Source organism: Nyctereutes procyonoides, unplaced genomic scaffold, assembly GCF_905146905.1.
Source record: "Nyctereutes procyonoides isolate TBG_1078 unplaced genomic scaffold, NYPRO_anot_genome, whole genome shotgun sequence".
NCBI lineage: Eukaryota > Metazoa > Chordata > Mammalia > Carnivora > Canidae > Nyctereutes > Nyctereutes procyonoides.
In genome coordinates, this window is record NW_026575126.1 from 78,089,315 (window position 1) to 78,114,606 (window position 25,292).

Genomic DNA, 25,292 nt, shown 5'->3' on the forward strand with positions numbered 1-25,292 from the left:
AGGGATTAGGGCAGGAGGTTAGGAGTTGGGGTTAGGGTTATGGTTAGAGTTAGGGTTGGGCTTAGGTTTGCAGTTAGGGTTAGGGGTTAGGGTGTGAGTTAGGGTTAGGGGTTAGGGCTAGGGTTAGGGTTAGCGTTTGGTTAGGAGTTAGGGTTAGGGTCAGGTCAGGGTCAGGGTACGGTTTTGGAAAAGGGTAAGAGATAGGGTTAGGGAGTGGGTTAGGGGTTAGTTTTAGGGTACGGGTTAGGGTACAGATTGGGTTATGAGATAGGATTAGTATTAGAGGGTTAGGGTTAGGGTACAGGTTAAGGTTAGGAATAGGATTTGAGTACATTAAGTTAAGGTTAGTGTTAGAGGTTAGTGTTAGGGTTAGATTTAAGGTAGGGGTCAGGGTTAAGGGTTTAGAATAGGTTTAGGAGTTAGGGTGAGGGTTGGCAGGAAGGTTCAGTGAATGTGTTTCGGTCTTGGGGTTTGTGTTTGGTTTTCGATTAGTGATAGGTCTTGTTTAAGGGTTAGGTTAACATTAGGATTAAGTGTAGGGTTAGGGTTATGTCTGTGTATGGTTAGAGTTTGGGTCTTGGCATGTGCCAGCACTGGGACTCCTAGTATCTTGGCGCAGTTTAGTTTTATGCACTCTATTAGGTTTTGGGTTCAAAGAATAGCCTGACTCCACCAAGTCAGTGGCCTCCCCAGAGAATCAAAATCCACGCTTCTGCTGGGGTCAGAATCGACAGGGCAGGCTTCTCCTGAGCTGAGCTCAGGAAGGGATTTGTGGCTCTAAATACTCTTTATTTGGATTTTCAGTTGCCTTTCTGATTTTATCTCTTGTGCGCACATGTTTCATGAATACTACCAATTATTATTTTATTATTTTATTTTATTTTTAATTTATTTATGATAGCTACAGAGAGAGAGAGAGAGGCAGAGACACAGGCAGAGGGAGAAGCAGGCTCCATGCACCGGGAGCCCGATGTGGGATTCGATCCTGGGTCTCCAGGATCGCGCCCTGGGCCAAAGGCAGGCGCCAAACCGCTGCGACACCAGGATCCCCAATTATTATTTTAAAGTTTTACTTGAATTCCTGTTTGTAAACACAGTATGATATAGTTTCAGGTTGACCACATAGTGATTCAACCCTTGGATACAACGCCTGGTACTGGTCACAGGTGCCCTCCACTATCCCCATCCCCTGATTCCCCATCCCCCCACCTTGCTCTGGTATTTATTAGTTTATTCTCTGTGGTTAAGAGTGTGTTTCTTGGTTTGCTTCTCTCATCCCCCCCTCCGCCCCTTTGCCAGTTTGTTTGGTTTCTTAAAATTCACATGTGAATGCAATTGTATGGTATTTGGTATCTCTTTCTCTGACTGAGTTCATTTAGCATAAGTCCTTTCCACTTCTCCCACGTCATTGGTCAAATGGCTTCATTTCATCCCTTCTGATGACCAGAGTGATGTCGCAGTGTGTATATTCACCACATCGTCTCTGCCCATTCGTCTGCCGATGGACATCTGGGCTGTATCCACAGTTTGGCTGTTGTTGATAACGCTGCTACAAACCCTGGGCTGCGTGTCCCACTTCGAATCTACTAAACTACTTTTGTATCCTCGGGGTAAATACCTAGCTGTGCAATTTTGGAATCGTAGGGTAGCTCTACTTTTAACTTCTTTTTTAAAATTTTTTATGATAGAGAGAGAGAGAGAGAGAGAGAGAGAGAGAGAGAGAGAGAGGCAGAGACACAGGCAGAGGGAGAAGCAGACTCCATGCAACGGGAGCCCGACGTGGGATTCGATCTCGGGTCTCCAGGATCGCGCCCTGGGCCAAAGGCAGGCGCCAAACCGCTGCACCACCCAGGGATCCCCTATTTTTAACTTCTCGAGGACCCTCCACACTGTTTTCCACAGTGGCTGCACCTGTTCGACATGCCCACCAGGAGCGTAAGGGGGCTCCCCCTTCTCCATAGCCTCACCAACACCTGTTGTTTCTTGTGTTGTTAATTTTAGCCATTCTGACGGCTGTCAGGTGACATCTCATTGTGGTTTTGGTTTGCATTTCCCTGATGATGGGTGACGCTGAGTGTCTTTCCGTGTGTCTGGCGGCCATCTGGATGTCTTGTCAGAGACAAAGTCCATTCATGTCTTCTGCCCATCTGCAGTTGGATAATTTGTGTTTCGGATGCTGACATTTATATTTGCTTTATGTATTTTGGATACTAACTCTTTATTGGTTGTGTTGTTTACAAATATCTCCTCTCATTTTGTATGTTGCCTTTGAGCTTTGGTTGTTTCCTTCACTTTGTGGAAGCTTTTCAATTTGATGAAGTCCCAAGAGTATTTTTGCTTTTGTTTCCCTCGCCTCAGAGGCATATCTAGAAAGAAGATCCAATGGCCAATGTCAAAGACGGTTGCTGCCTATCTTTTCTTCTTTTTATGGTTTCAGGTCTCACATTTAGGTCTTTCATCCATTTTGAATTTATTTTTTATATATATGGTGTAAGAAAGTGGTCCAGTTTCATTCTTCTGCATGTGGCTGCCTGGTTTTCCCAACACCATTTGTTCTTATCCTGGGGTCAGGGTTAGGGTTTGTTGAAGAGACTGTCTTTGTGCCATTGGATATTCCTTCCTGCCTTGTTGATTAATGGATCATAGAGTTCCAGGTTTGTATCTTGTTTCGGCTTTCCATTCTGTTCTATTGATCTAAGCGTCTCCTGCTGGGAGATTCTTGAGTGCTGATTCAATTTCTTTGCTGGTTATCTGTCTGTTCAAGTTTCTTATTTCTTCCTTTCTCATTTTTGCTATGTTATATATTTCCAGGAATTGATCTATTTCTTCCAGGTTCTAGGTTGCTGGTATATAATTTTTCAAAATGTTCTCTTATAATCGTTTGTATTTCTCTAGTGTTGGTTGTTATTTCTCTTTTCTCATTTGTGATTTTATTTGGGTCCTTTCTCATCTTTTTATCTTTTTTCTTTTTTAAAGATTTTATTTCTGTATTCATGAGAGACCCAGAGAGGCATAGGTATAGGCAGAGGGAAAATGAGGCTCCATGTGGGGAGCCTGATGTGGGACTTGATCCCCCAGCACCCCAGGATCATGACCTAGGCCAAAGCAGATGCTCAACCACTGAGGCACCCAGGTGCCTTGCTGATTCAATTCCTTTGCTAGTTATGGGTCTGTTCACATTTTCTATTTCTTCCTATTTCAGTTTTGCTCATAGACACATGTCAGTGTGGATGCGGCACCCACATCTTTCTTAGGCCTCACCACAGCCCTGACAAGGCTGGGGTCTTCTGTCCGCATGGACGCATCCCCATATTTCCTGATGTCTACACCAGGGGTCCTGAGGAAGTCAGCGTCCTGTTGTGTGGACGTGGCCCCACGTCCTCCCGAAGCATCACTGCAGGTTCTGAGGAGGCCGGGGCTCCTGTCACCGTGGATGCGGCCCCCAGCGTTCAGAAGCCTCAACTTATGTCCTGAGGGGCCCTGGAGCTCCTGCAAGAGTGACGCAGCACCACATCTTCCTGAAGCCTCACTGCGGTTCCTGAGGAGACCGGGGCTCCTGTCAGTGTGAATGCGGCCCAATGTCCCCCTGAAGACTCCCCGCGGGTCCTGAGGAGGCTGCGGGTCATCAGCGTGGACGCGTCCCCACGTCCTCCTCAGGGCTCCCCAGCACAGGCGGGCTCCTGTTAGTGCAGGCGGAGGAGTCCTACTGGGCATGCGCGCCCCCTGGGCGGGGCCTGGGCTCGGGGGCCCCATGCGGGTCGCTCAGGCGCTGCAGGAACTCGTGCAGGAGGAGGCTTGCCCGCACCCGGGCTTCAGCTGCCTCCTTCCAGGCTCCAGCTGTGGCCTGTGAGTTTCGGAAACGTCTCATTGAAATGGAGCCCAGCACCCGGCTCCCCAGAAATACTTAAGGACAGGGAATGGAGCCCACAGGATGCGAAATGGAATGCGGACCAGACTTTTACCACGTCCTGCAAAACTCACTCAACCCTTTTCCACTGTGGGCGGGACCGTGGGTTGGTGCAGCCTCCCCGGAAACAGTGTGGAGGCTCCTCAAGAAGTTACAAATAGAGCCGCCCTGGGACCAGCAGGTGCACAGCCTGGAGCTCAGTCCGAAGATACAGATGCAGTGAGACTCGGGACACCTGCACCCCAATGTCCACAGCAGCCGGGTCCACAGTAGCCACACTGTGGGAGGAGCCTCGGTGCCCTCGGGCAGATGATGGATAAAGAGGATGGGAGATAGATGATGGTCATAGAAAGAGGAATGGTACTCAGCTATCAAAGAGAAGGAAATTTTGCCATTTGCGATGACGTGGGTAGAACTGAGGGATCATGTTAAGTGAAATAAGTTAGTCGGGAAAGAGAATGACCGTGTGGTGTCATTCATAGGTGGAATGAAAGAAGCAAAGCAGATGAACATCTGTGAAGGGAAGTAAAAACAAATAAGATGAAAACAGAGGCAGGAAATACAGACTCTTAATGATAGGAAACAAACTGAGGGTCGCTGGAGGGGAGTGGTGGGGGGAGGGGATAACAGGGGACCGGCATGAAGGAGGGCACATGATGTCACGAGCACTGCTGTTATCTCCAACTGGTGAATCCATGAATTCTTCCTCTGAAAGTATAATACAGTATATGTTAATTAATTGGGTTTAAATTAAATTAAGTTAAAAAATCAGTTGTATCAGAGCACATTTCCTTCTGGAGTCTCTGTTCTGGTCCTTCAGCTTATGCCGGGACCACCCCCTGTGGGTCTGGTTTGTTTAAGTAGGCGCCACGCCTCGTCTATGGCCCAGCCCAGGGCTAGAAATCACGACCCCGAGATTAGGACCGGAGGTGAGGTCAGGAGTCGGATGCTTAACGAGGGAGCCAGCCGGGGGCCCGAGAACCACACTGCTTTCTCCTGTGTCTCTGTGACATCGTTTGAAATAGGAAACTGCTGTGACCCGCTCTGTCCTGCTTCTCCAATACTGATTTGCTGTCCGGGTCATTTGTGGGGGCGGATGGATGTTATGGGCGTTTTTTCCTATTTCTAAGATCTGCCACCATGATTTTGATAGGAACGACATTGAAACCGAGGGTGGCTTCAGGAACTGCGGACATTTTCACAAGATGAGGCTCCCACCCCACGAGCCCGGGACAGCCTCCCAGAGCCTGGTATGGCTCAGTGCACAAGTCTTGTGCTCCTTTGGTTCAGTCTCATTATTTAGTCTCTGTGATGCTCCTGAGAAGGGAGTCACGTCCTTCCTTTCCATCCTGAGTGCTCATTGTTGGGAGACAGCAAGGCTACTCTGCTCTGTAGGGTCAGTTTGTGTCCCGTGACTTTACTGAACTCACTCCTTAGTTCTAGCAGGTTTTGGTGGAGGCTCTCGGGTTTCCTGTTTCTAGGACCGTGTCTTCAACAAATAGGGACAGTTTGACGTCCCCCTTCCAGGTGTGGAACCTTTGCTGTTTACAGCTTAATGTCCTAGAAAGCCCCACAATAGAACAAAAACTGAGCCCAGGCCAAGGGCAGGAAGCCCCTATTAGAATGAGAGCGGAGCTCAATGCCCTTGCAGGCCCCATATCAAAATATAAACAGAACTTGAGGAATTGCACCAGCCCTTCTGGAGGTCCCCGAGACCAGCCCTTAAAACTAAGCTAAAAGCCACCTCGGGGTCCAAGTCCCTGCTCCGCTGAGTCGGGTGTACTTGGACACAAGCTCGAGCTTGTAAATAAACCCTTGTGTGTTTGCATCAGTGTCGGCTTCTCGGCGGTTTCTCGGATTCGCAATCTTGGGCACAACAGTCTGAGATACAAAAACAAAACTAAAAGAAGCTCGGACGCAGGCAGAGTGAACGCAGGGTTCTGAGAAGCGGCGGAGACCCGGGGGCTTGGGGGCTCTACTTTGGAGGCCCCTGCAGACTGGGGGTGGGATGTTCAGCCCCAGAGCCAGAGGACCCAGCGTCCCCACCGGCATCCCGCCTATCAGCGCCCAGTCTCAGAGAGCAGCACAGCGCCGCCCGCTGGAGGCCAGAGGCGCTGACGCCCACCCCGCCTCTGTCCCCGCAGGTGCATCTTTCAGGCAGATATGGACCTGACAATCAGCGCCACGGCCCATCCCCAGACCCTGCACAGACCACTCGCTGCCACCAAGTTGTCGGACCACAGAGGCTGCAGAGCTTCAGCTCTGCCTGGAGAGTAGGGTCTAGCTTCCTTTCTACTTTGTGCTTTATTTTCATTTATTTTCTTTGATTTTTTTATTAATTGCCTTATTTTAATTTTTATGTATGTACCTCATAGATTTCTTATTTTTACTTTCATGGCACTTTAATTGTGTTCTTATTTTGGGATTAGGAATCTTTAACAAGCAGGCCCAAATAATCTGGTGTTTTTTGGGGAGGGCAGTTGTTATTGTTTTTCTTGGTTTTTCTTTTTCTTCCTTCTTTCTTTTCTGGAAAATATGAGATGGAGAAATTCACCTCCATAAAATAACATGAGGTAGTACTCACAGCCAGGAAGTTCATCAATACACATATATGATGTCTAACTACAGTTTAAAACAATGATTATAAAGATAGCAGCTGGGCTGGAAAAAGAGCACAGAAGAAAACTAGAGAATCCCTTACTGTAGAAATAAAAGAACTAAAATCCAGTCAGGCCAGCGTTAAAAAATGCTATAACTGAGATGCAGTCCCAAGTGGAAGCCTTAAAAACAAGAAAGGTTATGGACCACAGAGGCAGACTTAGGGAACTCAGCCACTTATTAAAACAATAACATTCATATCATAGGAGACTCAGAAGATGAAGAGAGGGAAAGGGTGGGCCTTGCTCAGCCATTAGAAACGACAAATACCCACCATTTTCTTCAACGTGGATGGAACTGGAAGGTATTATGCTGAGTGAAGTAAGTCAATCGCAGAAGGACAAACATTGTATGTTCTCATTCATTTGGGGAATATAAATAATAGTGAAAGGGAATATAAGGGAAGGGAGAAGAAATGTGTGGGAAATATCAGAAAAGGAGACAGAACATAAAGACTCCTAACACTGGGTAACGAACTAGGGGTGATGGAAGGGGAGGAGGGTGGGGGGTGGGGGTGAATGGGTGACGGGCACTGAGGGGGGCACTTGACGGGATGAGCACTGGATGTTATTCTGTATGTTGGCAAATTGAACAACAATAAAAAATAAATTTATTATTAAAAAGAAAGAAAGAAAGAAGAAAGAAAGAAAAGAAAGAAAGAAGAAAGAAAGAAAGAAAGAAAGAAAGAAAGAAAGAAAGAAAGAAAGAGAAAGAAAGAAAGAAAGAGTGGCACCTGGGTGGCTCAGTCAGTTAAGCTTCTCCTTAGGCTCAGATCATGATCCAGGTCCCAAGGCAGGCTCCCTGTTCAGCAGGGAACCTGCTTCTCCCTCTCCCTCTGCCCCTCCCGCTCATGCTTTTTCTCTCCTCTCTCTCTCAAATAAATAAATAACCTCTTTGAAAAAGAAACAAACAAACAAACCCACAAGGAAGAGAAATCTCCCATGTAGAAGAATTTCAAACAACTTGTGCAGACATTCCACCCTCAAGTTGATGATCATAGCTTCTCACTCTTATGTGTGGAATACACATAGTAACTTCCTTCTACAAAAGATGTTATGAAAAAGTTAAAGTAATAATAATAATAATCACTTTACTATGGAGAAAGCTGAGAAACACTACCTCAGCAAGATGATCAGATCGATACCAAGACTGATAAATCATGTTGATAGTATCAATCCTTTATATGATTTAATAAAAATGGCAGTATATCTGTGTATATAATCCACAAAAACAGTTCAATCATGAGATAAACAACAGACATGTCCCAACTGAGGGAAATTTTACAAAATACTCTACTTCTCACAGTGTTCCAGTTCAACAACAACAAGGAAAGACTGAAAGGCTGTCACAATCCAGAGGAGTCTAAGAAAACATGAGGACAAATGGAATGTGATATGAGGGATGGTAACTTAGCAAAAACTAAGGAAATCTGAATAAAGAATGGTCTTTGGTTAATGCGAATATTTTAATATTGATTCATTAGCTAATATTTGTACCGTACTAATATAAGATATCAATAATTGGAGAAATGGAGTGCAAGTGCATGAGAATTCTCTGTACTATCTTCTCAATTTCCCTATAAATCTTTGTTTTTTTTCTAATAAATAAGATTTATTTTGAAAATTGAGTTAAATGAATCAGACTCCAAGTGTGAAGACATTTTAAGAATAGTTTAATTAATTAACTTGTACCTTATTCTTAAAGAGTTCCTTTGATGGGAACAAAGTAAGAATTTTATATCAGAAGGAAAGAAAAACACGTATGAACACGTATAATGCCTCCTCAACCTGAAAAGCAGGAAAGGATAATAAATAGCAAAAATCAGATAAAAATACTTCTATTATAATAGACACCATACTGCAAGTGCATTTCAAATTAGCAATGCATAACATTAATTTCCTTGACATTTGTCTTCCAAAGAGTTCACAGTGTTTCAGTGTCAGTTGAAACAGGGGAAGAATCTCAGGGAAGAATCCTTCACATAATAATAGGACCATTGGAAATAATGCCTCTCAGTTCTTTCCAAATCCATAAAGATGCATTTCCTGATGAGTGACTGAGCTGTGAAGAAAGAGATGAGAAACCCTCATCCCTCTGAATTACTTGTGTCAGAATATTTTAACCATAGTACTTCGGATAGTAAATTATCCTTATTAACAGGAAATACGTCTCAGATTGGAATCTGAGCAATCAGATGGGCAGAGAAAAAAATGCTTTGACTCGCTCTTCATCTTTTAAAGACAAAGGAGAGCTTTTCTATGTACAAAGCCAGTTGTCAAGATAGCCTGAGGGAATAAGAGTCTGCAGCATCGAATCCCGCTGCACAGCCGGGACGCCGGCGCTCCAGGTCTTCCTGATCCCAAATCCCTGGGCCTGTCCCCCAACTCACGCTGCCACGCTGAGGTCATTTGCAATTGCTCTCTTAGGATCTCCGGGGAAGGGGGCAGGAGCTAGATAGGACGGGATGGGACGCGTGGAGGCCGAGAAAATTAAGGCCATTCCACTTTAAGTTCAGCGTTAGCACACGTCCAGCCATCCCAGGCCCCTGCGAAGAAGAGTTGAAATTTACATTACTTCAGTTACAGGAAAAAAAACAAAAGTTTACAGCTTAATGTCCTAGAAAGCCCCACAATAGAATAAAAACTGAGCCCAAGCCAAGGGCAGGAAGCCTCTATTAGAATGAGAAGAGAGCTTAATGCCCTTGAAGGCCCCATATCAAAATATAAACAGAACTTGAGGAATTGTTCCAGCCCTTCTGGAGGTCCCCTAGACCAGCCCTTAAAACTAAGCTAAAACCCACCTCAGGGTCCAAGTCCCTGCTCAGCTGTGTCGGGTGTACTTGGACCCAAACTCGAGCTTGTAAATAAACTCTCATGTGCTTGCATCGGTGTCGGCTCCTTAGTGGTTTCTTGGATTCGCAATCTTGGGCACAACACCCCCATGTCCCCTCCCCACCTGGGCTGAGCCCCTGTCCCCTCCCACCCAGGCTGACCCTCAGTCACCTCTCCGCCCACAAGAGCTGGGCACAGACCCTCACACAGGTCCATGGACACGGTGGGCACTCCCACTGTCCCCGGCCTTCCAGGGGAAGGAAGGAGGTTTCGGCAGGACTGACTCCCATGGTGGCCCCAGGGCTCCCTGCCCAGGACAGGAGCTGGTGACAGGTCGGGGTCTGTTTCCCCGATGCCGGCTCCTCCTCCTCGGTTTTCCCGCAGGAAATGAAGGAGGCCCTGGTCTCCCCCAGGGACATCACGAGGTTGGACCTGGACGTCAACAGGATGTTCAGCAGCCACATCATGTTTTGGGACTACTATGGGGTCAGGTGAGGCTGAGGGGCCAGGGGGGATATGGACACGGGGTGGCCCAGGGGCTTCTGGGTAGGGAACACGGGGCTTCTGAGGCCGGGGGAAGCTACAGCAGCCAACAACACACCGCTGCATGGTAGGGTGCTGGGGATGACCCCCGTGCCCACACCCCCGGGGTCTCAGGGATGAGGAGGCCACTAGGATGCGTCCTCCAATGGTTGCCATGTGAGCTGAACCCCAAAGCGGTGAGGGACGGCCCCCTGAAAAGAAATGGTCTGGGGTTGGGGCCGTGGGGGGCAGTAAGGGGACCTTGGGGCCAGGGTGCATGGCCGTGACTGGAGCGTGACACACATCGATCTGATGAGGGTCGGATGAGTTAGGGTGACACCCACCCTCGGTGCTTTATATATTTCTAAATTCTATGCATTTAATTTGAGAAAATTTGCAATTTGTAAACATAAATAGTATGATGACCCCAGATAATGCCCCCGGTCCAGCCAGGGTTAGGGTTAGGGTTAGGGTTAGGGTTAGGGTTAGGGTTAGAGGTTTAGGGTTAGGGTTAGGGTTAAGGTAGAGGGTTAGGTTTAGGGTTAGGGTTAGGGGTTAAGATTAGGGTTAGGGTTAGGGTTAAGACATAGGGTTAGGGTTAGGGTTATGGTACGGGTTAGGGTACGGGTTAGGGTACGGGTAAGTGTTAGGGGTTAGGTTTAGGGGTAGGGTTTGGGTTAGGGTTAGGGTTAGGGTGAAGGGTTAGGGTTAGGGTTAGAGTTAGGGTTAGGGTTAGGGACAGGGGTTAGGGTTAGCGTTAGGGTTAGGGTTAGGGTTACGGTTAGGGGTCAGGGTAGGTTTAGGGTATGGGTTAGGATTAAGGTACGGCTTAGGGTTAGGGTACGGGTTAGGGTTAGGCTTAGTGTACGGTTTAGGGTTAGGGTACGGGTAGGGTTAGGGTTAGGGTTTAGAGTTAGGGTTAGGGTTAGGGGTTAGAGTTAGGGTTAGGGTTAGGGTACGGATTAGGGTTAGGGTTAGGATATGGGTTAAGGTTAGGGTTAGGGTTATGGTACGGGTTAGGGTTAGGGTATGGTTTAGGGTTAGTGTACAGTTTAGGGTAAGGGTACAGGTGTGGGTTAGGATCAGGGTACAGTTTTAGGGTTAGGGAATGGGTGAGGGTTAGGGTCCTGGCATGGGGTAGGGTTAGGGGACGGGTTAGGGTTAGGGTACGAGTTAGGGATAGGGTACGGGTACGGGTTAGGGTAAGGGTTAGGGTTAAGGTACGGATACTGGTTAGGGTTAGGGAATGGGTTAGGGTTAGGGTACGGCTTAGGGGTAGGGTATGGGTTAGGGTACGGGTAAGGGTTAGGGTACGGGAACAGGTTACAGTTAGGGTTAGGGTATGGTTTAGGGTTAGGGTACGGGTTAGGGTATGGGTTAGGATATGGGTTAGAGTTAGGGACTGGGTTAGGGTCCGGGTTAGGGTATGGTTTACGTTTAGGGTACAGGTTAGGGTACGGGTTAGGGTATTGGTAAGGGTACGGGTTAGGGTACGGGTTAGGGTTAGGGTACGGGTTACGGTTAGGGTAGGTGTTAGGGTACGGGTTAGGGTGAGGGTTCGGTTTAGGGTTAGTGTATGGGTTAGGGTTAGGGTACGTGTTAGTGAGAGGGTACGGGTGAGGGTAAGGTTTAGGGTTATGGTACGGGTTAGGGTTAGGGTACAGGTTAGGATATGTGTAGAGTTTAGGGTTAGTGTACGGGTTAGGGTTAGGAGTAGGTTTAGGGTTAGGGTACAGTTTAGAGTTAGGTTTCTGTTTACTCTTAGGGTTAGGGGTTAGGGTTAGGGAGTATGTTAGGGTACGGGTTAGGGTAGGGTTTAGGTACGGGTTAGGGTTAGGGCTTAGGGTTAGTACACGGGTTAGATTACGGGTTAGGGTTAGGGATAGAGTATGGGCTATCTTGCGGATTACGGTTAGGGTTAGGGTTAGGTTTAGGGTACAGGGTAGGGTTAGGGTACTAGTACGGATAGGGTACGGGTTAGGGTTAGGGTACAGGTACTGGTTAGGGTTAGGGTACAGGTTAGGGTTAGGGTATGGGTACGGGTACAAGTTATGGTGAGGGAAAGGGTTAGGGTACGGTTTAGGGTTAGGGTACAGGTATGGGTTAGGTTAGATTTGGGTTTAGCCTACGGGAACGGTTTAGGTTGAGGGTTATGGTTAGGGTATGGGTTAGGGTTAGTGTCCGGGTACGAGTTAGGGTTAGGGTACGGGTATGGGTTAGGATACGGGTTAGGGTTATATTACGGGTACAGGTTAGGGTACGGGTACGGGATAGTGTTATGGTATGGATTAGGGTTAGGATACGTGTACAGGTTAGGGTACGGATTAGGGTTAGGTTACAGGTACGGGTTAGGGTTAGGGTTATCGTGCAGGTTAGGGTTAGGGTTAGCATTAGGGTACTTGTTAGGGTTAGAGTTAGGTTTAGGGTATGGGTACGGGTTTGGGTTAGGGTTAGGATTAGGGTAAGGGTTAAGGTTAGGGTACGGGTTAGGTTATGGTTCGGGTACGGATTAGGTGTTAGGGGTTAGGATTAGGGAACGGGATAGGCTTAGGTTTCGGGTAAGGGGTAGGTTAGGGTACATGTAGGTGTTAGTGTACCCTTTAGGGTTATGGTATGTGTACGGGTTAGGGTTAGGGTATGATTTAGGGTTAGGGTTAGGGAACAAGTACGGGTTAGGGTTAGGGTACGGATACGGCGTAGGTTTGGAGTTAGGTTTAGGGTACGTGTTAGGGTTATGGTTAGGATTAGTGTACGTGTTAGGGTTAGGGGACAGGTACGGGTTAGGTTAGGGTACGGGTTAGGGTTACGGTACGGGTACGGGTTAGGTGTTAGGGTTTAGGGTTAGGGTACGGGTTAGGGTTAGGGTACCGCTGACGGTTAGGGTACGGGCACGGTTTAGGTTTAGGGTTAGGTTTAGTGTCCAGGTATGGGTAGGGTTAGGGTAGAGCTTAGAGTTCAGGTTAGGGTTAGAGTATGGGTTAGGGTTGGGTTAGGGTACATTTAGGTTTGGGTACAGGTTAGGGTTAGGGTCCGGGTTAGGGATTGTGTACTGGTTAGGTTATGGGTTAGGTTTAGGTTACGGGTATCGTTTACAGAATATGTACGGGTTAGGGTACGGGATCGGGTATGTGTTAGGGTATGGGTAAGTGTACCAGTTAGTATTAGGGTACGGGTATGGGTTAGGGTTAGGTTTAGGGTACGGGTTAGGGTACGTGTTAGGGATAGGGTACAAGTTATGGATAAGGTGCAGTTTAGGGTACAGGTTAGGGTATGGGTTAGGGTATGAGACAGGGTTAGGGTTGCTGTTAGGGTTAGGGATTAGGGTTAAGGTACGGGTTAGGTTATGGGTTAGGGTACCCATAACGGGTTAGTGAATGGGTTAGTGATAGGGTACGGGTTAGGGTTAGGGTTGGGGTATGGGTTAGGGTACGGATTAGGGTTGGGGTTTGGGTTAGGGTACAGATTAGGTTTAGGGTATGGGAATGCATTAGGATATGGTTATGGTTAGGGTACAGGTACAGTTTAGGGTACTGGTTAGGTTTAGGGTATGGGTTAGGGTACGGATTAGGGTTGGGGTTTGGGTTAGGGTACAGATTAGGTTTAGGGTATGGGAGTGCATTAGGATATGGTTATGGTTAGGGTACAGGTACAGTTTAGGGTACTGGTTAGGTTTAGGGTATGGGTTAGGGTACGAGTTAGGGTTAGGGTATGGTTTAGGTTACGTGTTAGGGTACGGGTAAGGGTACGGGTTAGGGTTAGGATTAGGGTTAGGGTACGCTGAGGGTTAGGGTACATGTTAGAGTTAGTCTCCGGGTTAGGGTTAGTGTACTGGTTAGGGTACAGTTTAGGGTTAGGGTATGGGTTAGGGTACGTGTTAGGGCAGTGTCCTGGTTAGGGTTAGGGTACGGGTTAGGGTTAGGGTACTGGTTATGGTACGGGTTAGGGTTAGTGAACGGCTTAGTGATAGGGTACGGGTTAGGGTTCGGGTTAGGGTACGGGTTAGGGTTAGGGGTTAGGCGTTAGGGGCTAGGGTTAGGGTTAGGGTTAGTTAGTGTTAGGGGTTAGGGTTAGGGTTCGGGTTTAGTGGTTAGGGTTAGGGAACGGTTTTGGGTACGGGTTAGGGTACAGGATATGTTTAGTGTTAGGGTACGGTCTAGGGAACGGATTAGGGTTAGGGTTAAGTTTAGAGTTAGGGTACGGGTTAGGGTTAGGGTTAAGTTTAGAGTTAGGGTACGGGTTAGGGTTAGGGTACGGGTTAGGCTACGGGTTAGTGTTAGTTTATGGGTACGGGTACCCATAGGGATAGGGTACGGGTATGGGATAGGGTTAGTGTACGGGTTAGGGTTAGTGTATGGGTATGGGTTAGGTGAGGGTTTGGGTTAGGGTACGGGTTAGGGATAGGGTATGGGTTAGGTTTAGGGTTAGGGTACAGTTTAGGGTTAGGGTATGGACCGGGTTAGGGTTAGAGTTAGGTTTAGGGTACGGGTACAGTTTAGGGTTAGCCTTAGGGTTGGGGTACGGGTTAGGGTTTGGTTACCGGTATGGGTTAGGGTAAGGGTATGGGTTAGTGTTAAGGTACGGGTACTGGTTAAGGGTTAGGGAACGGGATAGGGTTACGGTATGGGTTAGGTTTAGGATACGGGTATGGGTTAAGTTACGGGTTAGGGTTAGGGTACGGGTACGGGTTAGGGTACGGGTACGGGTTAGGGTTAGGGATCGGGTTAGGGTATAGGTTAGAGTTAGTGTACGGGTACGGGTTAGGCTAAGTGTTCGGATATCGGTACAGGTACCGGTTAGGGTACAGGTTAGGGTACAGCTTAGTGTACGGGTTAGAGTACAGGTTAGTGTACGGGTTAGGGTTAGGGTACTGTTTAGTGTATGGGTTAGCATAAGGGTTAGTGTATGGGTTTGGGTTAGGGTACGGGTTAGGGTCCGGGTTACAGTACGGGTTAGTGTATGGGTTAGGGTTAGGGTACTGTTTAGGGTATTGATTATGGTAAGGGTTTGGGTACGGGATAGGGTTAGGATACGAGTTGGGTCCGGGTTATGGTACGGGTTAGGGTACAGGTGAGGTTATTGGTTAGGGTCAGGGTATGGTTTAGGGTATGGGTTAGGGTACGGGTTAGGGTTAGGGTACTGTTTAGGGTATTGATTATGGTAAGGGTTTGGGTACGGGATAGGGTTAGGGTACGAGTTGGGTCCGGGTTATGGTACTGGTTAGGGTACAGTTTAGGTTACTGGTTAGGGTACGGATAAGGTTTAGGGTATGGGTTAGGGTACGGGTTAGGGTTAGGGTAGGGTTAGTGTACATGTTAGGGATAGGGTATGGGTTATTGTTAAGTTTGGGGTTACGGTACGGTTTAGGGTACGGGATAGTGTACTGGATAGGGTATGGGTTAGGTTTAGTGTACAGGTGAGAGGGTATGGGTTAGGGTGCTGGTTTGGGTACAGGTTAGGGTTAGGTTTTATGGGTTATGGTGAGGGTTAGGGTTAGTGGTTAGGGTTAGGGTTCAGGTTAGGTTACGGGTTAGGGTATGTGTTAGGGTACGGGTTAGGGTACGGATTAGGGTTAGGGTTAGTTTTAGGGTATGGGTTAGGGTTAGGTTACGGGTTTGGGTACGGGTTAGGTGACAGGATAGGGTACGGGTTAGGTTTAGGGTACGGATTAGGGAACAGGTTAGCGTATGGGATAGGGTACGGGATAGGGTACGGATTAGGGTTAGCGTACGGGTTAGGGTGAGGGTACGGGTTTGGGTTAGGGCACGGGTTACGTTTAGGGTACAGGATAGGGTACGGTTTATGGTTAGGTTTAGGGTTAGGGTACCCTAACCCGTACCCTAACCCTAACCCTACCCCGTACCCTAACTCTTCCCCTAACACGTACCCTAACCCTAAACCTTACCCTAACCCGTACCCTAACCCATACCCAAAACCGCACCCTAAACCATAACCTAACCATAACACTAAACCTAACCCTAACCCGTACCCTCACCCTTACCTTAATCCTAATGCTAACCCTAACTTGTACCCTAACCATAACAGCCAACCCTAACCCTAACCTGTTCCCTAAGTCTAACCCTAAACCCTAAGCCTTACCTTTACCCGTACCCAACCCTAGCCCGTAACCTAACCCTAACCCGAACCATAACACTAACCCGTACACTAACCCGTACCTTTACCCTAACCCTTAACCTTACCCTAACCCATATCCTAAATTAACAATAACCCTAAAGCTACCCCGTACCCTAACCCGTACCCTAAACCTAACCCTAACCCTAAACCTAGCCCTAACCCGTACCCTAACCGTACCCTAACCTTTATGGTAACCTAACCTAACCCTAACTCTAACCCTAACCCGTACCCTAACCCAAACCCTAACACTAACCCGTACACTAACCTGTACCCTAACCCATACCCTGAACCTAACCTGTACACTAACCCATACCCTAACCTGTACTCTAAACCTAACCCTAACCCTAGCCCTAACCTGTACCCTAACCTTTATCCTAACACTAACCCGTACACTAACCCTAACAGTACACTGAACCTAACCCGTACACTAAACCCTAACCCGTACCCTAATCCCTAAACCCGTTCAATCTAACGCCTACACCCGTACCCTAACCTGTACCCTAAACCTAACCCGTAACCGAACCCTAACCCGTACCCTAACCCTAACCCATACCCTAACCCGTACCCTAAATCAAACCCGTAGCCTAAATCTAACCTATACCCTAACCCTAACCCGTATCCTAACACTAACCTGAAACTTAACCCTAACCCATACCCTAAGCCGTACACTAACCCTAACCCATAACCTAACCTAAACCGTACCCTAAACACAACCCGTACCCTAACCCTTACCCTAACACTAACTCTAACCCCGTACACTAACTCATACCCTAACCCATACCATTACCCGTACCCTAACCTTAACCACAACCCTAACCCTAACCCTAACCCTAACTCGTACTCTAACCCTAACCCCAACCCTAACCCGTACCCTAATACTAACCGATATCCTAACCCTATCCCGTACACTAACCCATACCCTAACCCTTACCCATACCATAACCCTAACCCGTACCCTAACCCTAACCCGTACCCTAACTGTTACCCGTACCCTACAATAACCCGTACCCTAACCCTCAACAGCACCCTATCCTGTACCCTAACCCTAAACGGTACCCTAACTCGTCCCTTAACCCTAACACATACCATAACCCGTACCCTAAACGTAATGCTTATCTAACCCGTCCCCGTACCCTAAACCTAACCCGTACCCTAACCTGTACACTTACCCTAACCCGTTTTCTAACCCGTACACTAACCCTAACCTGTACCCTAACCCATACCCTAACCCGTACCCTAACATGTAACCTAACCCTCACCTAACACGTACCCTAAACCTAAACCTAAATATAACCCGTACCCTTACCTGTACCCTAACCCTAACACTAACGCTAACCCGTAACCTAAACCAAACCCGTACCCTAACCCATACCCAAACCCGAACCCTAAACCGTACCCTCACCCTAATCCTAAACCTATCCTGTCCCTGAACCTTAACACGTACCCTAAACCGTACACTAACCTGTACCATAACCCTAAACCATACACGTACCCTAACCCGTACCCGTACCTGTACCCTAACCCTAATCCGTACCCTAACCCTAACCGGTACCCTAAACCGTACCCTAACCTTAACCCGTAACCTAACCCTAACCCTAACCGCTAACCGCTACCCCGTATCCGTACCTTAACCCTAACCCGTACCCTAACCCTAACCCGTATTCTACCCCATACCTGTACCCTAACCCTAAACGTAACCCTAACCCTAACCCGTACCCTTACACTACCCCTAATGCTAACCCGTACCCTAACCCTAAAACTAAACCTAAACCTAACCCGTACCCTAACCCGTACCCTAACACTAACCCTAAACCTAAACATAACTCTTACCCTACCCTAAATCTAACCCTAACCCTAACCCTGACCGGTACCTTAACCCTAAGCCTAATCCGTACCCTAAACCATACACTAACCAGTACCCTAACCCTAACACTAACGCTTACCCTAACCCGCACCCTAACCCGTACCCTTACCCTAACACTAACACTAACCCTCAGCCTAACCCGTACCCTAACCCTAACCCGTTCCTTAACCCTAACCCGTACCCTAACCCTAAACTGTAACCTAACCTGTACCCTAATCCTAATCCATACCCTAACCTGTACCCTAACCCTAACCCGTACCCTAACCCGTATCCATACCCTAAACCCAACCCGTACCTGACCCTCACCCGTACCCTAACCTTTACCCTAACCCTAACCCGTACCCTAAACCTGACACTAACCCAAACCCGTACCCTAACCATAACCTGTAACCTAATCCTAACCCGTAACCTAACCCGTACCCCATCCTTTACATGACCTTAACACTAACCCTAACGGAACAGCTAACCCGTACCCGTACACTAACCCTAAGCCATACCCTAACCCTAAAAAGTACCTTCACCTAACACTAACCATAAACCGTACACATACCATAACCCTAACCCTAAAATACACCTAAACATAATGCGTACCCTAACCCATACAATAACCCATACCCTAACCCTAACCCGTACACTAAACCTTACCCAATCCTGTACCCTAACCTTAACTCTAAACTTAACCCGTACTCTAACCCTAACCCTAAACTTAACCCTTACCCTAACCCGTAACCTATACCGTACCATAAACTGTACCCTAACCAGTACCGTACCCGTTCACTAATCCTAACCTGAACGCAAACAAGTAGCCCAACCATAACCGTAAACCTAAACCTAACGCTAACCCGTTCCCGTACCCTAAACATAATGCGTACACTAACCCATACCCTAATCCGTACACTAACGCGTACCCTAACCCGTACCCTAACCCTAACCCTTACCCTAACCAGTCCCCTATGCCGTATCTTAACCCTAACACTAACCCTAACACCCAACGTGTACCCTAACATGTAACCTAACCCTCACCCTTAACCTCACGTGTACCAAAAACCTAAACCTAACCCTAAAAATAACCCATATCCTAACCCTTACTCTAACCCGTACCCTAACCCTAACCCTAAACCTAACCCTAACCCGTACCGTAACCGTACCCTAACCTGTACGGTAACCTAACCCTAACCCTAAACCTAACCTGAACCCTATCCCGAACACTAACCTGTATCCTATCACTAACCTGTACCCTAACCCATACCCTAACCCTAACCCGTACCCTAAACCTAACCCATACACTACCCTAACCCGTACCCTAACCCTAATCCATACCCTAATCCTAAACCGTACTTTAACCCAAACCTAACCCTAACCCTAACCCGTATCCTAACACTAACCCGAACCCTAACCCTAACCCATACCCTAACCCGTACTTTTACCCTAACCCTCAACCTAACCCTAACCCGTATCCTAACCCTGACATGTTCCCTAACCCGTACCTTACCTAACCCGTACCCAAACCCTAACCATAACCCGTACCCTAACCCGTACCGTAACCCGAACCATAACCCATACCTTAATCTGTACCGTAACCAGTACTCTAACCCTAAACCGTATCCTAACCCTAATGCTGACCCTAACCCGTACCATGACCCGTACCCTAACTCTAACCTTAATACGTACCCTAACCCATACTCTAACCAATACCCTAACCCTAACCCTAACCCTTACTCTAACCCGCACCCAAATCCGTGCCCTTACCCTAATCTTAACCCTAACCCTAATACTAACCCTAACCATAAACCGTACCCTATCCCTAACCCTAACCCTAAGCCGTTCCCTAACCCTAACACGTACCCTAACCCTAAACCGTAACCTAAACCGTAACCTAAACCTAACCTGTAACGTAACCCAACCCTACCCCGTACCCTAACCCGTACCCGTACCCTAAACATAATCCATATCCGAACCATCACCAGTACCCTAAAGTTTACCCTCACACAAACCCGTACCCTGACCCTAATCCATACCCTAAACCGTACCCTATCCCTTACCTAACCTTAACACTAACCCTAACACTAACCACTAACCCGTACCTGTACCCTAACCCTAACCCCTACCTTAACCCTAACCTGTACCCTAACCGTAACCCTAACGATAACCCCTACACATACCCTAAACCTAACCCTAAACCTAACCCTATCCCTAACCTAACCATACTCTAAACCTAATCCGTACCCTAACCCTAACCCTAACCCGTACCCTAACCCTACACTAACCCACACCATTACCCTAACCGTAACCCTAACGATAACCCCTACACATACCCTAACCTAACCTTAAACCTAACCCTAACCCTATTCCTAACCCTAAACCATACTCTAAACCTAATCCGTACCCTAACCCTAACCCTAACCCGTACCCTAACCCTACACTAACCCACACCATTACCCTAACCGTAACCCTAACGATAACCCCTACACATACCCTAAACCTAACCTTAAACCTAACCCTAACCCTATCCCTAACCCTAAACCATACTCTAAACCTAATCCGTACCCTAACCCTAACCCTAACCCGTACCCTAACCCTACACTAACCCACACCATTACCCTAACCGTAACCCTAACGATAACCCTACACATACCCTAAACCTAACCTTAAACCTAACCCTAACCCTATCCCTAACCCTAAACCATACTCTAAACCTAATCCGTACCCTAACCCTAACCCTAACCCGTACCCTAACCCTACACTAACCACACCATTACCCGTAACCCTAACACTAACCCTAACGCATACCCTAACCCTAACCTGTACCCTAACCTTAAACCTAACCCTAACCCGTTCCGTAACCCTAACCCTACCCTAATGCTAACACTAAACCTAACCCGTACCCTAACCTGTACCCTAACCCTAACCCTAAACAGTACCCTAACCCATACCTTAAACCTAACCCTAACCCTAACCCTAACCCGTACCCTAAACCTAAGCCGTATCCTAAGCCATACCCTAACTAGTACCCTAACCCTAACCCTATTTAACCGTACCCTAACCCTAACCCGTACCCTAAACCTAACCTTAACACATACCCTAACCCTAACCCTAATGCTAACACTAACCTTAATCCGTAACCTAACCTGTACCCTAACCCTACCCAGTACCCTAAACCATACCTTAAACCTAACCCTAACCCGTACCCTAAACCTAAGCCGTACCCTAAGCCGTACCCTAACTAGTACGCTAACCCTAAACCTATTTAACCTGTAACCTAACCCTAACTCTAACCCGCACCCTAAACCTAACCCTAACACATACCCTAACCCTAAAACTAACCCTAACCCTATCCCTAACACTAAGTCGTACCCTAAACCTAACCCGTACCCTAACCCGTATCCTAACCCTACCAATAAACTTTACCTATACCCTAACCCTAACCCTAACCCATACACTTACCCTAACCCTAACCCTATCCCTAACGCTAACCCTAACACTAAACTGTACCTTACCCTGTACCCTAACCTTAACCAAAACCCATAACCTAACCCTAACCCAAACCCATAACCTAACCCAAACCCTAACACTAACCCTAACCTTAACCCTAACCCATACCCTAACCCTAACCTGTACCCTAACCATAATCCAAACACTAAAACGTATCCTAACCCAAACCCTAAACGTACCCTAACCCTAACCCTAAAGCTAACCCTAACCCTAACCAGTACGCTAACCCGTACCCTAACCCTTACCCTAACACGTACCCTAAACCTAAGCCGCACCCTAACCCATACTCTAAACCGTACCAAAACCCGTACCTTAACCCGTAACCTAACACTAAACCTAAACATACCCTAACCCTAAACCTAACCCTATCCCTAGCCCTAACCCATAACCTAATCCTAACCCATACCCTAACCCTAACCCTAATCCGTACCCTACCCCTATCCCGTACATGAACCCTAATCCTAACCCGTACTCTAGCCCTAACCATAACACTAACCCTAACACTAACCCTAATCCGTACCCTAACCCTAACCTGTACGCTAACCCTAACCCAAATCGTACCCTAACCCTAACCCAAGGCTAACCCCTATCCTAACCCTAACCCTAACTCGTACCCTAACAATAACCCTAATCCGTACCCTAACCCTAACCCTAACCCGTACCTAACTCTAATCCTAATCATACCCTAACCCTAAACCTAACTCCAACCATGGCCCGTATCCTAGCCCTTACCCTAACCCTAACCCGTACTCTAATCCATACCTAACCCGTATCCTAAACTGTACCCTAACACTAACCCGTACCCTAAGCCTAACCCTAACCCGTACCCTAACTCTAATCCTAATCATACCCTAACCCTAAACTTAACTCCAACCATGACCCGTATCCTAGCCCTTACCCTAACCCTAACCCTAACCCTAACGCTAACCCTTACCCTAACCCGTACTCTAACCCATACCTAACCCGTACCCTAAACTGTACCCGAACACTAACCCGTACCCTAAACCTAACCCTAACCGTACCCTAACCGTAACCCGTACCCTAACAGTAACCTAACACACACCCGAACCTTAAACCTAAACCTAACCCTAACCCTATCTCTAACCCTAACCCGTAACCTAACCCTAACCCGTACCCTAACCCGTACCCTAACCCTAACCTGCACCCTAACCCTAACCCTAACCCGTACCCTAACCCTAACCCTAACCTGTATCCTAACACTAAACCTAACACATACCCGAACCTAAAACTAAACCTAACCCTAACCCTATCTCTAACCCTAACCCATAACCTAACCCTAACCCGTACCCTAACCCGTACCCTAACACTAACCCTAAAACTAACCCTAACACTAACCCTAACACATACCCTAACCCTAACCCTAACCCAAACCCTAACCCCAACCCGTACCCTAACCCGTACCCTAACCCTAAACCTAACCCATACCCTAACACTAACCCTAACACCTACCATAACACTAAACCTAACCCTAACCCTAAACCGTAACCTAACCCTAACCCTTACCCAAACCCTAAACCTTACCCGTACCCTAACACTAACCCTAACCCTAACCCTAACCCTAATCCTAACACTAACCCTAGCCCTAACCCTAACTCTAACCCGTACTCTAAACCTAACCCTAATGCTAACACGTAACCGAACCCTAACCCGTACCCAACCCTACCCCTAACCCGTACCCTAACCCTAACCCGTACTCTAAACTGTACCATCACGTTAACCCTAACCCTAACATGTTCCCTAACCCTAACACATACCCTAAACCTAAACCTAACCCTAACCCTATCATTAACCCTAACCCTAAACCATACCCTAACCCGTACCCTAACCCTAACCCTAACCCTAATGCTAACACTAACCCAAACCCGTACCCTAACAGTAATCCTAACACATACCCTAACCCTAAAACTAACCCTAAACCTATCCTAACCCTAACCCATAACCTAACACTAACCCTAACACTAATCTATAGCCTAACCCATACCCTAAACCTAACCCTAATCCGTACGCTAACACTAACAATGACCCTACCCCTAACCCTAACCCGTACCCTAACCCTAACCCGTTCACTAAACCGTTCCCTAACCCTAACCCTAACCCTCAACCAACCCATACCGTAACACTAACCATAAACCTAACCCTAACCTGTACCCTAACCCTAACGCTAACCCTCACCCTAACCCATACCCTAACCTCTACCCTAATCCTAATCCTAACCCGTACCCGTACCCTAACCCTAACACCTAACCCTAACCCTAAGCCTTACCCTAACCCGTCCTCTAAACCGTACCCTAACCCGTAACTTAACCCGTACCCTAACCCTAACCCGTACCCTAACACTAAACCTAACACATACCCTAACCCTAAACCTAACCCAAACTGTATCCCTAACCCTAAACCGTAACCTAACCCTAACCAGTACCTTAACCTGTACCCTAACTCTAACCCTAACCCTAACCCTAACCCTAATCCGACCCTAACCCGAACCCGTATTGCTAACCCTAATCCTAACCCGTATGTTAACCCTAATCCTAACCCGTACCCTAACCCTAACCCTGATCCGTACCCTAACCCTAACCCTAACCCGTTCACTAACCCTAACTCTAACCCTAACCCTCACCCTAACCCTACCCCAACCCTAACCCTAACCCTAACTCTAAACCATACCCTAAACCGTACCCTAACACTAACCCTAAACATAACCCTAACCCGTACCCTAAGCCTAAGCCTAACCTGTACCCTAAGCCTTACCCTAACCTGTCCCCTAAACCTAACCCTAACCCTATACCTAACCCTAACCCATACCCTAACCCTAGACCATAAGCTAACTCATACCCTAACCCTAACCCTAACTCTAACCCTGACACGAACCCTCAACCTAACCATAACCTTAACCGGTACTCTAACCCGTACCCTCACCATTACACTAACCTTACCCATACCCTAAACCTAACCCTAACACATACCCTAACCTGTCCCCTAACCCTAACCCTAACCTGTACCCTAACACTAACACATACCCTAACCCTAAATCTAACCCTAACCCTGTCCCTAACACTAAACCATAACCCTAACCCTAACCTGTACCCTATCCCGAACTCTAAACCTAACCCTAACCCTAATGCTAACACTAACACTAACCCTAACCCGTACCCTAAAGCGTACCTTGACCCTAAGCCTAACCAGATGCTAACCCTAACCCTAACCCGTACCCGTACCCTAACCCTAACCCTAACCCGTACCCTAACCCTACCCCGTACCCTAACCCATACACTAACCATACCCTAACCTGTACCCTAAACCTAACTCTAAACTGTACCCTAACCGTACCCTAACCTAAACCTAACCTTTCCCTAACCCTAACCCGTACCCTAACCCTAACTCATAACCTAACCCTAACCCTAACCCTGACTCGTACTCTCAACTAACCCTAACCCTAACCGGTACCCTAAGCCGTACCTTAACCGGAACCCTAACCCTATCCCTAACCCTACCCTAACACTAACCCTAACCTTAAACCTAACGCATACCCTAACCCTCACCTGTACCGGAACCCTAAGCCTACATGTAACCCGTATCCTAACCCTAATCCTAACACGTACCCTAACCCTAAACCGTACCCTAACCCTAACCCTAACCGTACCCTAATATCCTTTTTTTTAATTTATGATAGTCACACACACAGAGAGAGAGGCAGAGACACAGGCAGAGGGAGAAGCAGGCTCCATGCACCGGGAGCCCAACTTGGGATTCATCCTAACCCTGCCAAACCTACGCCAAACCCGTACCACCCTAACCCGTACCTAATATCTAACCCTAACCCTAACCCGTACCCTAACCCTAAACCTAACCCTAACCCGTACCCTAA

The 25,292-nt window shown here is 47.5% G+C and overlaps 1 pseudogene; it reads left to right on the top strand.

Moving 5' to 3' along the window:
• The first annotated feature begins 3,751 nt into the window (after positions 1–3,751).
• Positions 3,752–25,292, top strand: part of LOC129519897 (myosin light polypeptide 6-like) — a 103,505-nt pseudogene continuing 81,964 nt past the window's right edge.